We start from the raw sequence: 12,644 nt of genomic DNA, 5'->3' as shown, positions 1-12,644 counted from the left end.
ACGGCTTCACGGTGCTCCTTTCCTGTCTTAATTTCCTGAACGACACGGGAGACCCTGGACAGCGGGGCTGGGGCAGCTATTTTATGCAGCAGCTTTGACTGCGCAGAGCGTGGAATTGGGCCCAGAGAAGCCCTTCAATAAATGCCTGATGATCGACTTGGACCAGAACGCGCTCATTTTTACGTGCTGGGTTTTTTAACTTTCTTCCGAGAGAGGACGCTGCAGAGGGCCGAGGCGTGGGGGCGGGGCGTTCCCGCGGAAGGAGAGAGAGGCCCACGGCTCCAGCTGGGCGCAGAGGAGGTGTGTGAGCATCTGTCCCCGAAAGCCAGGGCGCTCGCCTTCCCCCGGAGCTCACAGCCGCACCGCTGTGTGCTCTCTGGGGGTCCTGCCCTCCCCGGGGAGCGCCTTTCAATCAGCTCCTCCGAGGTTTATTAAGATTCCGTTTGCAAAGAAATGAGCCTGTTGCTAAACCGTCCTCCGACAGCTAACCGCAGGCCCAGCCTCTGACGCCAGCAAAATGCAATGAGAGACAGACTGCGGGCCGAACCAGGTGGGAGACCTCTGACCCAGAGCCCCGGGAGGAGCAGCGCCGTGTGAGGTGACCGGCTCCTGAGCAGGCAGAAGGACCAGGCCCCCCGGAGGAGGCTCCTCCTCCCCTGTAGCATCTCTCAGAGGCGTCTGAGAAGGTTCCTCATTTCCTAATGAAATGCTTCAGGAATCCACTGAGTCCTGGGGGTTGAAGGAACTTTTGCAAACTTACAGCCCCTGCAGGGTCTTTTGTTTATTATAGCCTGGAGACTACTTTGGGGTGGGGGGCGGTGTTCAAACTGACATCACTGATCTGAAAAAGTCGGCTTGGTCATGGAGGTGTCCTTTACAATGAGAAATGGATAAACTCATAGCCTCTCGTTCACACAGCAGACAACATCCCTTGATGCAGAAGGTTGCAGCCCCAGCCACCCACAAGCCTGGCTTCCTGCGTGGACTCGTTTAGTGATCGTGAAAGCAGTGGGGTCCCCCCACTCCACTGCTAACCGAAGTCGTCCCTAACGACCTTAAGTCCAAAACCATCCACAGGGTCTGGGTGCAGTTCTAATGGGTGCCTTACTTAATTATTGGTGACTGTATCAATTGGCACATGCAGAAAAAGTCTCTCTGGTTTGCATCTGACTTATAAGCTTTTGCTTACGTGGCAAGAAGCTATCCAGATTCCCGGATTCCCGTCAGTTACGTTCTGTGGGGACTCGGGCGTGTGACTCCGTCACAGCTGTGCAGGAGGCGTAAAACAGCAGGAGAGCACGGCTGGTGCCCGCCGGCGCCTGGTGGCAGGGAAAGTGGAAGGCAGCGCCCACCAGCGGGCTCGGGCAGAGGCACTGGGGCATGGCCACCCGTTCAGAGGCGCGTGGCTCACGCTCCTGCGGAGGGGAGTCAGCGCGTGCGAAGGTGCTCCGCGCATAGCCTTCCCTGCCCTCCTGAGCTCGCCCAGACACGTGGAAAATGTGAGTCTCAGTGTTTACATGTTTCGACGTGGCGCGTGGCTTTAAAGCAGGTGGGCCGGATGGCGGGAAGTGACTCAGGTTCCTGTGCGGTGTTTACGGGCTCGGGACCGTCAGAGAAGGGACATGATTGACCAGAGCAGCCCCCCGCCCCCGCACCTCCCGCGCCCAGGCTCCTGCCACCCGCTCTCCTCCCTGTACTGTGTCTTGCTTCATTTCTCCGTCCCTTTCTCGGCCACACACCTGTCGGTATCAAACAAAATGCTGAGTTCCTGTTCCCTTTTCTCCATCCCCATCCTCTCTTCAAAGCTTCACCCCACCTTCCTCGGCTGCCTCTGCCTCTCTCTGGCCATTTCCTGGACACAGGGACCTCTCCTGATTCCCAAGTCTCCCGGAGCCTGAGGTTGGACGAGCCAGCGGCACGAGACCGCAGGACCCCTCCGCTCCCCTCCCCACGGCGCCCCTCCCCGGCTGCAGTCTCCTTATTTCTTCCCCAGAGTTCACAGTGCCTTCCAGCCTGGCTGTTGAAGGCTGGGGAGGGGGGGGTTAGTCTTGGTGGGTGGCCTGGCACATCCCCCGTGCCCAAGAAGTTGGAGCTGTTTTTGTTGATTTGATTTGATTTGATTTGATTGAGGTGAAATCTGCGTAACAAAACTCACCAGTTTAAAGTGAGCAATTCCCTGGTATTTAACACGTTCACAGTGTCACGCAACCACCACCTCTATCTAGTCCCAAAACGTGCTCGTCACCCCCGAATAAAGCCCTGTGCCCAGCAGTGGTCACCCTCGCCATCCCCCACCCCAGCTCCCGGCCACCGCTGGCCAGCTTTCTGCCCGTTTGGAATTGCCTGCTCTGCACACTTCGCCTCAGTGGAATCACACAATGCGTGGCCTTTGGCGTCTACTCTCTTTCACTCAGCTAATGCTCTCAGTGTTTCGTCCGGGTTGTAGCGTGGATCCGTACTTCGTTCCTTTTTCACAACCAAACAGTATTCCATTGTGCGTGTGGGATGTCTTTGTTTTAAGGGTCCCTGGCACTGAGGGTTCACAGGGGAGCTGGGCAGAGGGAGGTGGGAGACACGGGAACTTGGCCAGTGGCCCTCACCCACCCCTGGGGCAGCTCCATCTTGTGCAGATAACTCTGAGCGACCCCAGACTGCAGCGCCGGGCAGCCTTCTCCAGCTGCCGATAGTTGGTGCATTCTAACAACTAGTTACAGGCAGGGCTAGGTTATCCAAAGTAATAGGGAGCCAGAATAACACAGAGCTAATTGAAACGTGGGCTGCGGGGGTGGGAGGGTGGGAGGGGCCCGTTCCACCAGAGAGCTGTTTACTTCGGGGTTAATTTTGAGTCGAGAGACCCTTCTGAGTCTCTCTTCCTCCTCCTCCCTCCCCGAACGTGAAGCCTGACGTTTAACTGAACACACAAGCCTGTTCTTCTCCAACATGGCGGATGCTGAACAAACGCACTTCAGCTCATTTGCTCCCCTGCCATCTCTTTGGCAGAGCATCTCAGGAGAGGAATTCTGGTGGAATTTCACTCCGCTCCCATGGAAGCGCTCACTGTTGTTAAGAGCAGGGGCAGTAAGAGTGCTGGGTGGAGGCGTCGCGCTGTACGCATCTGAAAATGTCTCCAGTGAATGGCGATGTTGCCACGAGACGCAGAAGAGCGGGGGTGGGACAAGCCGGTGCAGGGAACCTCCACAGGCCCGGCCATCGGTCCCGGAAGGACCGGGAGGTTGCTGTTGGCGCTGTTCCCCACTTGGCTGTGCGTGAATCCTCTTCCAGAACGAGCACATGTGCCGCCCAGCGAGCCAGGCGCCTGTCTTCCTCTCCTGGCCAGTTAAAAACGAAAACTCGCTGCTGGACCCTGCAGTGTCCCACCCACCGCGTCTTGGTGGTTCCTCTTCTGCCAGGAAGAGGGCCGCGGTCTAGAGCAGCCCTGCATCAGGCGGCAGCCCACAGCACGGAACTCGTGGAGGGCAGGTTTTCCGGCTCTTTGCACTCCAGCAGTCTCCTCTGAGACCCCGCCTGCCTCCACCCTCGCCGTCTGCTGTGGGTTTGGGGACTGAGTCGTTCGGGGCCCCTCCTCTGATCTGGAGCGAGTGCCCGCTGGGCGTCGGACACCCACAGCGCCCCAGGCGTGGTCTGGCCTCAAGCCTTCCGAGGGGCAGCTGGTGCGGAGGTGTATGTAAACCTCCGTTACCTTCCACGGTGATGGAGTGACGCGTTAGACAGACTCCCAAAGATGCTGGCTGGTGGTGGGTTATCCATCCTCAAAGGATTAGGATTCCACAAATGAAACTGAACTCCAGCACGCCAGCAGTTAGGCTGGGCTCTCCTTGAAGATGCAGCAGGTCCTTCAGACTCCGAGAGTGCCCCAGGGAAGGAGCACGTTGCAAAAATCCAGTTGCACACAGATGCGATGTTTGGCAGCCCTGGCAAGGGAAGGCTTCTCCCCAGCAGCACGGAGGGCCTGCTGGCTTTTCCACGTTTCACCCAGTAGAGGTAATTTGTGACAAGATGGCTCTGTCCCTGCAGATCCGAAGCTGGAGAGAAGGGTATTCTAAACTTCCAGTCCATGACTGATCGAGGGTACCGGATGGATGGGTGCTCAGATCTGAATTGCAGGCGCAGCAAAACATGCTGGGTACGAATGAAGGGCATGTGATCCTGTCAGCGGCTGTCACAGTGAAGTCCCTCCCCACACACGGAGATGAAGGTCTTAGCCGCTAAAGAGAGGAAACTGTAACAAGGAAAAGAGAGCCAGTACTTACCATTGGAAATCAATCACTTTATAAATATTAAACGCCCGTTTGTGAAGGACGCTTACTAGGCCACCGGGCGGACAAGGAAAGAGGAGATGGTCCTGCCCAGGGGATAGTGAGCAACGTGGTGGACAGATGCTAACAGCACCAGCGGGGTGAGCTGCAAATCAGAAGCCCAGAAAAAAAGGATTGAGCATAGATCTTTAAAGCTGTTCTCGAAAATCTGTTTCGTGTGGAGGTAACTATGCAGGATGCCGAGGCAGAGGCTTCTCCCCCATCGCGAGTTTGCCACCGGCTTCCGAAGGGGTCAACTAAGTGCTAGCGGTTAAGTGCCTGCCACGTGCGCCGCAGCAACCCTAAGAGCTGGGTGCTGCGTGTCCAATTCTACAGGACAGTAAATGGGGGCTCAGAGAGGTTGAGCAACATGCCCAAGGCCACACAGCCAAAGATGGCAGAGCCCAGGACTCCCCCACTTCAAGACCACCCTTTCCACCAAAACACAGGGAAGCAGAAGCTGCTGGTTTTGTCTCTTTATGGAAAGATTTTTTGATTTGACTCTTTTTGTTTGACAAGAGCAGAATTCCTGCAATCCCCCCCCCACACACACACACCACCACCACAGCCCCTGTCTTTCTTCGGGAAATGGTGTCACTTCACAGCAACAAGTGCAATGTATTTTAAACTCTCGAGGGAAGGGGCTACCTCTTGCTTGTTGGTGGGCCCTGCGTGTGGAACCCCAGCCCTCCACCTCTAAGGGGATGGTGGAGGAAGTCTGCAGAGACTGCCCGTCTTCGCGAAGCCCCTCTCCCCCAACTTTCAAACCAGCTCCCACTTTGCTTTCTTCTGCTGCCTGGAAATCCGCCCAGGGACGCGGCATGAGAAAGTACAGTTCTGTCCTCGAGCCTTGAACACCTCGGGCTGTGCACGGATGTCTGAGGTCTGCGTAAAAGCCTGGCCTGCTGATTCCTGCGCCAGCCCAAAGGCCTCCCGAGAGAGAGGCGCTGGGGGCCCCGTGTGCAGGGAGGCCGGAGCCCCGCTCCCCTGCTGTGGCCGGGGTCACCTCCCTGACTTCAGCTGTTGCTCTTCGCCTGGACAGTGACGGGAGGATTCGGAAGCTGGGGACAGAAGCCCCCTCGCGCGCCGACGCCAGCACCGCATGCCGCAGAAGGAAACCTGGAATGTGCGTTTTTCTCGATACCAGCCTCCTAGCTGGTTGAAGTCGCTGGCGGTTATTTTCAAACACGTGGAAATGTGTTTAGAAGTGTGACGGCGTTTAACTGTCCCTGTGGCGTTGCGTAAAGCAGACGGCCCCCCAACTCGAAATGCATTTAAATCGATCGCCACGTCCATCCTAAATGGACCTTCAGTGTGTCTCACATGTACAGAGGGAAGAGACGCGTGTCTGCTGTGTGTGCAGCTCCCTCTGAGGCCTGAAAGGAGGCTGGCTCTGGGCCCTGGAGATAACTCCGTCTGAGCTGCAGGAGGTGCCCAGAGGCCCGCGTCCCCATCCCCGCCTCGCTGTGCCCTGCCTCTGATTTGCATCCTCGGAGCTGCTGCTCACCTTTAAGATCAGGGCCAGGCTGGGCTGCCTGCCAGACTCCGCCTGACGCCTCTCCCTCCATCTCCCTCCCGCCTCTTCTTCCATGAACCTGCGAGACTTTCTTACCTTTGTTCCTTCAAGTTCCTCTCTCTGCGTCCTTTGCTCTGCTCTGATCACCCCTCAGTGTGTGTGAACATCCCAGTGTCTCATCCTCACCTGTCTTTCTCCCTCCTGGACCTTCTTAGTCCAGTGGATGAATGAATGAGTGAGTGAGTGAATGGGCTTCCTACCCTCCTGCTTCAAGTCTGCTCTGAAGTGCCCTCGTTACCCAACTCCACAGACACCCCCCGTCGCCGGCGTCCAGAGGCCTCGGCCGCCGCGCAGCCCACCGTGTAACCTTGTCTCAGGCTCCTGTGGGATGCCGGTGCCAGCCAAGCGAGACGGAAGATGTAAGTCTGCACGTGGCTCCCACAGACCCTTCCAATTGTCGTTCTCGGCCGCTTCCCGAGGGCACTCTTATTTGATGACGCTGGTGACCTTTCCTTCAAAATGCAAGGACCCAACCTTTTCACTTAGAAGATTCTCAGGGCCGCTGGGCTCACCCCGCACTCACACGCCGTCCCCAGAGGCTCCCAGGAGTGGACGCTGCTTGTAAGTGCTCGCGTTTAGGGCTGTGCCTTCCCCGTGTCCTGTTCTGTCCCTTCCAAACTGCCTCCCTCAGACCCCACACCAGAGGGAACTTGCGGTCTCCTGTGCCCACCTCTCCTGTGCCAGAATTTAACTTCTCCAGGGTTTCTGCACCAAAACATACACTCTGTGTCCCGCTTCGGGGCTGCTTCTGCGTGATGGAACCGCGTCTGTCTCCAGGCTGGACTCTGGAAGGAGACGGTGGCCGCGTTCAGCAGGTGTACGGGGAGGTCCCCGCGTGCCAGGCATCGGCTGGAGATTCACAAGTGAGAGTGACAGTCCTCCTCTCAAGGAACTTGCAGCAGACACAGAAGTAAGGACGAACCAGGGTGGAAAGCACGGGGGTCCGTGCACAGCCTGCTGGCGGCGTGAACGGGCGGCCGCGCTGCCCAGGGCGGGGCGCGGCACACAGAGTGGCCGGCCCGGGCTGGTCACACCGCTGGCGCTCGCTCAGTCCCTCCAGACTGAGTGACTCCTGAAAACAGTTCTGCACCAATGGAATGTTTGCATCATAAAGCCTCAGATAGTCAGAGCAGTCAACTCAGCAAACGTGTATTGAAAACCCACCACACGTTAGGTGGCATGGCTGTGACCTGAGTCTTCAGACCAACCTGGAGATCTCAGACAGGGACCGGGGACCCTCCAAGTTCTCCCCACCCAGATACTGAAGCCAGGTAATAAAACGATAACCAAGATGGTGAGGAATATGTCAAAGGTGGAGAATTTATCAAGCCCACAGATGAAGCCAAGGGTCTCTCCCTGAAAGCACAGAGGGGTCCAGAATTTGAACGAGCTGTGGGCTCGGTGACTTGACATCCCCTGGAGTGAAGGCGGGCTTGCTGACCAGGCTCCGAAGGCAACTGCAGGGAAAAGAGTATTTCGTTACCGTCAGGGCCGGCCACAGCAAGGCGGCAGTTCCCGAGAGGAGAGAGGGCGGCTGCACTCCGGGATTTGGGTTTGGCAGAGGGGGTCCGGCCACGGTTCACAGAGACCATCGGAGCTGTCAGTCTGCTGTGTGCATGGCTCTGGAATCCAGACGGAGCAAATGCTCATATAAAGAGCCAGTGTGATAAATTGATACACATTTCAGAACGATTGAAATCTGTCGTTCCTAGCTGTGCTTTTCACGAAGCTCCCCTGCAGTAGTGGCGGGGACGTGAGAGCTGCAGAGGGCGGGGAGGAAAGCAGTATCTGTTGGCAATGCAGGAGGGGTCTGCCCTCCCTAGGCTCCCTGCCCTGGGGGGTGCAAGCTGGAAGCGTGGACTTGCGGCAGGGGCTGGGGAGGGGGAGCGTTCGCCTTGTGCTTGGTTCCTGGGTTCAGTAAGCGTGCCGCGCCCCCGCCCACCCAAATCCTGACTGCCTGCTGCCGCTTCCTCCTCTGCTGAAAGCTGTCAGGGTGAGACATTTTCATTCCAGGGAAGCCACTGGCCCTTTGCCCAGGCCACCTGCAGGGGATGGAGGGAGCACCTCGAGAAGTACTGCAGGTGGCCTGGTGCCCGAGGAGACGCCCGGGGATGGTGGGCAGTGCCCTGCGCTGAGGGCAGGACGTTCCTGAGATGATGACTGGGAAGTTTGGCTGTCACTCGAGATGGGGTCGGGGGTGCATATGGGATAATGAGGGCTAAAGAGAAGAGACAGGCTCCGGTGGATGTGGCAGAGGCTGGAGCCGTGACCAGGGGTGGGCTGAAGGGAGAGGGGCAGCGCCGAGGATCCGAGGCAGGACGTAGCGCGGCAGGCCGGGGATTGCCCACCTCCTGTGCGCCTCCTGGAATCGCGCCGTTTGTTTCTGCCCCCGCGGGACTTTGTTCGCGGGCTGTACTCAGTCCTGGCTGACTGCTTGCTCACTCTGGCTTTGTATCTAGAAAAAAGCAGCAGCAACCAACAGATGAGGAATCGCTCCGACTGGAGGTCTCGGAAGTCTGTGGCTGGGATCCGTGTGATTTTCTCGGGAGGCGTAGCTCTTATTTGGCATGTATATCTGCTAGGATAATTTTTGGCTACAAGAAATAGAAACAGAATCAAAGTTTTATGCATGCGAGGGACTTTATTCTTCTCGGACCCAGGACCGCGAAGATTCGCTGCGACCCAGCGTCCTTATAGTGCCCCGTGCAGTCTTACCGAGAGTGTAGCCTTTGTCTTTGTGCTCACAAGGTAGCTGTTCTGCTTCCAAGCATTGCATCCACATTCCAGGTAGGAAGAACGGGACAAGTAAAGGGCGCCTCTCATCTGATGCCCCCTCTACGGTGCCTTCCTAGATGCCTCGCCCAGAAACTCGCTGGCCAGAACTGTGTCACACAGGCACACTTCTAGCTGCAAGGGAGGCTGGAAATGCGGCATTCAGAGATGGGCACAGTAACACTGCAGACAAAACTGGGGTTCTGCTGCTAAGTGAGGGAGAAGGGGTGTTGGGTCAGCACCTGGCCGTGTCTGCCACTCCACCGCGCGTTTAAAATGATAATTGCTGCTTTCAAAATATGTATCAGTGATGCCCTGCTGACTGCTCTCCCCGTGTTCATTCACGCGGAATATTACCATCTCGATATTTCTGTTGGATGAGCTGAGACAGAGGTTGGACAGTCGGCTGGGCTGCCAGGGAAGAACTGTGCAGGGGGGTTTTCTAGCTGCTTCTCTAAGAGCCCTTTTTGGAGGAATGAAAGAGACTGCCGAGGAAGGACCGGCGGTTCTCTTCCACAGAGCTCTCGGAGACGGCTGAGCGCTGGCGCATCCCAGGGTCTCCTCAGCCCTTCCTCGCAGGCAGTAGATCATCCTGTGCAATCATCTTTTTCCCCTTTTTTTTGCCAGAAGTCCTTTCAATTAAATGGAGCTTTCATTGGAATAATTAAACCCTCCATCTCAAGCCTCTCACTGCAATCACCCAGGCAGATCAATTAACCAGAGACGCATTTATCTCACTGACCATTGACCCCCCTCTCATTCCAGAGCTTCTATGCTGGGGAGGCTCTCGGAGGGAAGAGGCGTGTGTCCCACAAAGACAGCTCGTTTCCAAAGGGCTTGGCAGTCTCTGACTTGGAGTGATAGCAGCCTCGTGGTTTATTTTAATCAGCATCTGATTTTCATTTATTCACCCAACAAATATATATTGCACACCTACTATGAGTAAGGCCCTGTGCTGAGCTCTGCTTGGCAGGGGAGGGTGGGCAGGAGGAAGCGGAGCTGAGGCAGACAGGTGGCAGGCAGCCGGACCGCTCTCGTCCTGTTTCCTCTTCTATAAAATGGGGGTAGTCATAGTTTCCACCTCATAGGCTTGTTGTGTTAACTGAGATGGTCCACATGGAGCATTTAGCACAGTGTCTGCCTGTAGCACCTGCCTCTTCCTCGACAGCTGTTAGAGGACATGCTCCAGCAAAATGAGGGAATAAAGCAAAAAAGAGGAAGATATGGAGCCAGGAAGCAGGGTATCTGGTTGGTTAGATTGGATGCTGTGCTTAATAAGTTAAGTGTTAGCTGTGATGATTGCTAGTTCAATTAAGATTAGATGAGTCAGTGAGGGTTGAGTTGGAATCCCTGCTCTGCCACTTAGTGGCTGTGGGATCTCCCCCCATTATTAACTCTCTCGTCTGACCTCCTCATCCTAAAATGGGAATAATAAAACCTACTTTATCAAGCTCCTGTGAAGTTTAGGCAAGATGGCATCTGTAAAGTGCCCAGCACACAGTCAGCGCTTCTGGTTTACAAAGGGCTGAGCTGTCTCACTAGCATTAACCGAAGATAGAATACAGCACATGTGCACGGGATGGAGGTAACTGGTTGGTTGGTTGTTTTTTTTTTTTTTTTTCAGTGGGGGAGGTAATTAGGTTTGCTTATTTATTTATCTCTAGAGGAGGTAGTGGGGATTGAACCCAGGACGTTGTGCGTGCTAAGCGTGCGCTCTGCCACTTGAGCTATAGCCTCCCGCCGATCGGTTCTTTATACTTAAATGCGTTGTCCAGATTTCCAACTATTGGTGTATGTTATTTTTATTTTTTTAACAGGATAATACATATGTCACGCATACAGAGTTAAAAAGTAAAGTAGGCTTGTAATGAAAAACATCCATTTCCGACTTGGCCGGCACCGTCCCCAGTCCCGACCCCCAGAGGCAGCCACTGCTCACTCTACCTCTTCATTTCTAAATACTGTACTTACATTGCTGTTTATTGATATGTCAGCTTAAAGACATTATTTATTGGCATACCATTAGGTAGATGATAATTTAGCTCCATTTTACTAGTACCCACTCCATGAACTTCCCTCCCTCCATTCTCTCCGCACATTTAGGTCAGTTTTATGTGTTACATTATCATGACTGCGTAAATACTGTCCATGTTGAGGCAAGTTGTATGTTGTGATTATGTTTCCTTTCTTATCTCTTTGGTTTTTCCCAAAGTTAGTATTGTCTCTCTTTTTTGTTTGTTTGTTTGCTGAGTTTTTTTTAACATCTCTGACCTCAATTTTTTTCTGACTCTCAGACCCATCATTTCCCTAATAATATTATTTCTTAAATTACCAAATACGTCAGATAACCATTCAGCGTTTTCCCCGGGCACTCTCCCCTCTAGTGGTCCCGCTGTGATCCCACCGTAATCGTGGCCAGCTCCTTCTTGCTGCATCCCTCTCATCTTGGAACTGTCCTTGCTGCTCTGTCTCCTGGCCTCTGTACCTCCCTCTTTATTGTTTTATCCCCTCATTTTACTGGAGCACATCCTCCAGTAGCTTCTTAGAAAAGGTGCACGGGAGCTTAATGTTTATAGAGTCTTCACTTTTCTGAAAATAACATCGTTCTCTTTTCACAAGTAGTAGTTTGGGTCGGTACAGAATCCTAGGTTTAGAAGTATTTTCCATCAGAAATGTGAAGGCATCACCTCATTGCCTCCCAGCTTCCAGTGTTACTCCTGAAAGATCTGGAGCCAAACTTACTCCTGGTCCTTTGCATGTGACCTGACGTTTTCTCCCAGGAAGCCTTGAGGGTCTCTCTCAAGGTTCTCTTACTCCCTGGCGCCCTGAAATTTCAGAATGACAGCCTGAGAAGGTTCTTCTCCATTGATTGTACCGACACTGAGCACCCAAAGGCCCTTCAAACCTGAAGACTCTCGTTTTTACGTTTGGAGAATCTTCTAATACTATTTTCTCTGATAATTTCATCCCATAACTGGTATCATATCCCCAAAAGATATATAAGAAAAGAAGCATAACTTCTGTCATCTCTTTCTAAGATTTCTATTTATTGGATATTAGACCTTCTAAATTGAACTTACTTCCCATCCCCCCCCCCTTTTCTTATCTTTCTTCTCTTTAAACTTTTTATTAACTTTTGGGTAGATATCCTCACATCTAGCTTCAAGACTTTCTATTGATTATCAACTTCTGCTACTTTAATCACTAAGAACTCTTTCTTGTTCTTTGATTGTTCCCTTGTCAAAGCACCCAACTATGCTGCAACATCTAATCTCTTCATGGATTTTAATTCTCGGATGGTGTTTTTTTCAGTTTTCTCCTATTCTGTGCATTGTCTGCCTCCTGCAGGTTCCTGGCATCAGTTTGTCTCTTTTGATCTCTTCCTTTCCCGTGGAGACTTTCCTCAAACATCGAATGATCCCTGCGTGTCTGTTTATTCTTCTGTGGAGGACAACAAAGACGGTGTCCGAGCTCTGCTTGTTCGCTAATGGGCCTCACCGCAGGGTGAAGGATCGCTGGCTGATGGTGCTTGAACAGCACCTGTGATGGGGAGCTCGTCTCTCACGAAACAGCCGACTCTTCTCTTTTTACCCAGAGTGCCATCTTGGAGCTTTCTTTCACTTCTGTCTCAGGCTTGTGTGTCAATGTGATATTTCAGTCATTTAGAAGATAAACTTTTTTTTTAAAAGGCAATCCTAGGAGCCGTATAGCAGTGATTAAGAGGAGGTCCAAATCCTGCCTCCCATAGTAATTGCGTGACTTTGGGCGTCTCCCAGGGTTGATTTTCTCAACGATGATGGTGCTGATGGTGGTGGTGATACCGCCCTTCTCAAAGAGTTCTTGAGCAGTCAGGCTTGGCAACGTGCCTGGCACAGGAAACAGACTGCAAGGCGGAGGTGACGTCTCCCCCAGTTGAATGTTGTACCTGTGAGTCAGTCTCTACATTTTCCTCGACCTTAGGACCAACTTCTCAAAATTCC

At 53.7% G+C, this 12,644-nt stretch overlaps 1 protein-coding gene across 4 annotated transcripts in view; it reads left to right on the top strand.

The window, feature by feature from the left end:
- The window catches only part of CARD11 (caspase recruitment domain family member 11), a 95,501-nt gene that overhangs the window by 43,016 nt on the left and 39,841 nt on the right, over window positions 1-12,644 (top strand). Inside the window, exon 1 of one of the 4 annotated variants that reach the window (XM_074345582.1) lies at window positions 1,480-1,499. The exons of the other annotated variants lie outside the window; for them this stretch is intronic. The gene's annotated coding sequence lies outside the window, so the exon portion shown is untranslated. Of the gene's footprint in view, window positions 1-1,479; window positions 1,500-12,644 lie in introns of those variants that run through there. 4 annotated transcript variants of the gene reach the window in all.

This window comes from Camelus bactrianus, chromosome 18 (assembly GCF_048773025.1).
Source record: "Camelus bactrianus isolate YW-2024 breed Bactrian camel chromosome 18, ASM4877302v1, whole genome shotgun sequence".
Lineage (NCBI taxonomy): Eukaryota > Metazoa > Chordata > Mammalia > Artiodactyla > Camelidae > Camelus > Camelus bactrianus.
The sequence above is the reverse complement of the archived record's forward strand: the minus strand, read 5'-3'. Positions and strand labels throughout refer to the sequence as shown.